This window comes from Athene noctua, chromosome 30 (assembly GCF_965140245.1).
Source record: "Athene noctua chromosome 30, bAthNoc1.hap1.1, whole genome shotgun sequence".
Classification (NCBI taxonomy): Eukaryota; Metazoa; Chordata; class Aves; order Strigiformes; family Strigidae; genus Athene; species Athene noctua.
Window position 1 is genome coordinate 1,634,589 of NC_134066.1, and position 4,660 is coordinate 1,639,248.

Sequence of the window (4,660 nt, forward strand, 5' to 3'; positions counted from 1 at the left end):
TTGGGGACAATAATATTTTCCAAGCGCTTCCCACTTGTAGCTATTGTCTCGCCCTTCAGATTTCCTGTACGCACACGCGGTGTCTAGTAATCTGTTTACTGGCCTGAGTTTCCTCTCTTTCTCTTTCTCTTTCTCTTTTTTTTTTTTTGAAGTCCATCCGAGGAAGTAATTGTAGTACCGTCGTGGAAGGGAGGGAAAAATCACTCTGAGAACATCTGATAGGCCAAAGTCATTAGACATCAGAAGTTGGAGCCTATTTAGCAAAAGCAAAGCCCATCTCTGCGGCTGCTGGGAGATGCAGCCGCTACAGAAGTGCTTTTTGCACCCCCTCACAATGCATTTCCAGCCCCGAATGAGCACAGGTTAGCAGCACAGGTTGGAAAAATTACTTCTTTTTTTTTTTTTTTTTTTTTTTTTTTTTGTCCCCCCAAAAGCAGGAGGCAAAGCAAACTCGGGTCAACTGGCTGAAATAGGGAGAGATTCAGGGTGTAAATAACGCATCAGATATCTTGAGAGCACAGTAAGTAGCAATGAGTAACGTGCTAAACCAGGTTGGTATTAAATCTATTCTCCTTTTTTTTTTTTCTTTTTTTCCCTCTTAATTTTTTCTCTCTGCCCCCTCCTCCTTTTCTCCCCCTCAGTCAATAGTTTCCCTACTGTACTGGCTCAGACAAAGACTTCTTTATGGCAATACTCACAAAAAAGTTTTTGACCGAACTTGGGAGGTTGCTAACGAATTTACATTGCGTTTAGATAACTCCAGCCCGGGGGGGAAGAAAAAAGAAAATAATATCTTCTCTCCCCAATGAGAGGGGAGGAAAAAAAAAAAAAAAAAAAAGAGGAATGATTTATTGAGAAGAGTTCAAGTACAGGATTAACCTAAATCAAAATATAACTTCAGATGTTTACACAGATCAGCTAAAGCCAACTTTCACAACTCCAAGTTTTTGATTTTGGTACAGTTGCTACAATGGTTTGGGTTTGGGTTGGGTTTTTTGGTTTGGGTTTTTTTTTTTTTTGGGTCACGAAATGCCTCTACCATCCCCTTAAAATTCATGTTAGTAACGCAAAACACATCCTACAAAACCTTGAGCCTATTTGCCTGCTGAAAACGCTGTTAAACGTGTTAAGTGTTTGCATTATATCAGACAAACGAGTGCGGACTCCGGAGCAAGGCGGGGGGGGGCTGTTGGCTTGGGGGGGTGTGGGTATGTTTGATTTTTTTTTTTTTTTTTTTTTTTTTTCCCCCCTTGCTCTTTGCTTTTTCTGCGGGGGCAGCTTGGGTAGAAAGAAGCCTCCGGGTGAGATGCCAGAATAAAACTGGGTGTTTATGTTTATAATTGCACAAGTGGCACAAGGAGCGATGAGCTCGGTGCTGCCGCCTCCTTTTCCTTCCCTCTGGCTGAGAAATAACTAAAGAGGGGGAAAAAAAAAAAAAATCCTCTAGACGGGGCAGTTTCATCTTATACACACAGTCATATCAAAATCAACAAAATCAGACCTTTCATCCCCCCTTCTCAAGTTCCCCAAGATTTTTTTTTTTCCCCCCCTTTAAAGAGCACAAACACAGCTTATCTTTAATTTTCCCCTCCACGCTGTAACCTTTCCCATTCACTAGGAAATGAAGCAGGTTTAAAAAATAGAAGGGATTGAAATGTTCTGGATGCTTTAAGGCTCTGCCTTAAGGTTATTTGCCCTTTTTTTTTTTTTTTTTTTTTTTTTTTAAGGGCAACCAAAAGGAATGCGAGCCGCCAGCCCTCATTCCGTTTTATGGTGGTCACTTTGGTGGTCAAATTCAAGTGCTGTGACTCCACAGCTGCCTCTTCTCTGCTTCCTTGCAGGAAGCAGGCAAATCCTATCCTTTAAACTGGGTTTAAAAACCAAAACGACACCAGGGCTCGGTTTAGATGTATTTACCTACGAAGAGCAATAAATTATTCACGCACCTAGAGGAGAGACGGCGAGTTTTACGCCACACGGATTTTTGTTGTTCGCTGTTGTGTTAGGGGTTGTTTTGGGGTGTTCTGTGCTTTGTTTGGGGTTTAAGAAGCTGCTTGGGTGCTGGTTTTGCAACAACACGCTCTAATTCCTCCCCTGAAGGCAAAGCTTCGCGCTTACAACCTTCCTATGGCATCTAGATTGGAATAAATACAACCAAAAAATGGATATTTTAGAGCCTTTCCCCTTTTAATCGGAGGGAGAAGATCCTCCACGCAGGTTGCAAACAGGAGGGAACTGGTGGGGGGGAAAAAAAAAAATAATAATTACGCTCATAAACAATAGCTTAACATTATTAGTTTGTAGTTAGTATTAATATTGCTCCATAAAAAGCCAAGTTAAAAGATCGCTGACACTTTAATTAAAAGTTTTGCCCAAAACGACGTCCAAGTCATAAAATAGGGCAGATTACAAACCTGAAGAAATCCATCTGCAGCCAGAGTTCTTGCCCCTATATATGTGTGTGTGTGTATATATATTTTTTTTCATCGGCCAAAAGGTGCCTTAGAGAGGAAAAACGCATCTCATTTTGGATTTACAGACAGATTTCTACGTGCGCATTTCTCTATCTCCACACACGCGCATCCAGAGAGACTCACACGCCCCGATCCCTTATAAAAAGGGTTTTATGAGAACGGCTCTTTAAATAAAAAATACAAAGCTGGAGAAAGGGGAAGAAATCCAGAAATTAATGAGAATAAATGAGCAGGAGTGCGTTGTTGCACTAGGCGGGGGTGAGGAAGGCTCAAAGTGAGGAAGAGCACACAACCTTAGCATGTGAAGCCGCCATGTTTCCCTTCAAGATTTCCTAATAAATACATAAAAATCCGGGCACGTCGCCTGATAAATACTACAGTTTGCAAAGCTCTACTGCAACACCCACTGTATTTTCTTTTTTTTTTTTTTTTTTTTTTTTTTTTTTCCGCTCAGGCATCTTTCAACCCTCTGCTCTCTGCTCGGCTGCAAGGTACGGACTTGCGAGGCTGTTTTCTTCCTTGAAAAAACAACTTTTTTCCCCCCCCACCCCCCTTTTTCTTCCCCCCTTCTTGCATCGCTGCAGAATTACAGAATATTTATATATAATTTTTTTTTTTTTTTTTTTTTTGCAGAGGCTACAACCTCCGCCCGGTTGCTCGAGGTGCGTTTTCCTCCGCATCTCTCTACATCTCGCCTAGGAATGAAGCAACCCCCCCTTGGTACAGATGCAAAGGGCAGGTTGGGTGTTAGCAAATTAAATAAAATTAAATAGAGAAGAACGAGGTGAAAAAGGAGCTGCCCAGGGATGCCCAGCTCCAAGAGGGACATCCCCGAGCAGGGCTGGGACCCTCTGATGCTCCTTTTGGGTGAATTGGTTATTTTCGGGTGAGTTGATGCATTATTTTTTTTTTTTCGGGGAGCAAAGCGAAAACACGGCAGCCGTCGAGGCTTTTTCTACTTCTAAGGCTCAGTGCTCCAAGGCTGAGATTTGTCTTTTTTCCTTTTTGCTGTTTGAATTTACTGCAACTCGATTTGACAAGATCCCTCTCTATAAAAGCGTCTCAGTCTCTCCTGGTGCCTCCGTTCTGTTCGGAGAGTTCAGCCCAACCACCGGGCAGATCCCCTGATGGAGTTTAAGTCGGGTTAATGTGTGGACAATTCAATATTTTTATTTTTTTTTTCTTTTTCCTGGGCGTTTTAAAAGGGATAATTAAAAGGGGGGAAAAAACCAAAAACAAAAACAAAAACCTAAGTGGCACCCTGTAAAGAAAAGGGTGAACAGGAGGGGATGCGCTGCAATATTTTCATCTCTAGATGAAAGCAGCCACCTCTGTTCGGCAGAGGAATATTTTCCACCTCAGGCAGATGATTTCTAACCCAGGTGAAAACCCGATTAGCCCCCAATTGTTGCAGACAATTTTGTTCCTTTAAGATTATTTAAAGGCGCTGGGAGAACCCCTCGGAGCCTGGTACCGCAGAAGTTACACGTCCTTCAGGTGCACCTTTCCAATGGGTTTGCAGAAGAGATTATTTTTTTATTCTCCCCCCGCAGATAATTTTTTTTTTTTTTTTCCCCCGTCTAATAATTCTTTGCAAAACTCGGAAAATATCTGGCAGCACTTCGGTATCCCTGTTTATTCGTATGAAAATGCAGAAGGACAGAGAAAAGAGGAGGCTCCCGGGGCACGGGGTAGAAGACAAATGACTTTAATAAGAATATCTTTTTTAATTCAGCTGGAAGAATAAATGATGAGAGTATTGCTGCAAGTACATTCATTGATTGACAATAAACAATTGCATTAAATATTCAATATGCCACTCTTACGTAATAAATATTTAACTAAACATTAAAGGAGGTTTTCGAATATTTATTAGACCTTGACTTAATTTATTTATTCTATTCCTTGATATATCACTAATTCGATATCAAAAGTCATTAAACCAGGCCTGCTTTAACTTTAAAGTTGGAAACTTTACACGATCCCCCGCACACTGTCATTGCTTAAATGGTATATTCTCCATAAAGCATGCCAACTTGCTTGATGTATAGTTGATGTGCACATAGAGATCAACATAATTAGCGTATGTTAGAAGCTTGTTAATTAGCACCAACCCCCTCACTCCCAGATAGAGAGATAGATAGAGAATTACTTAGAATTTAGCAGCTGTAGGAAGAGCTGGGCAT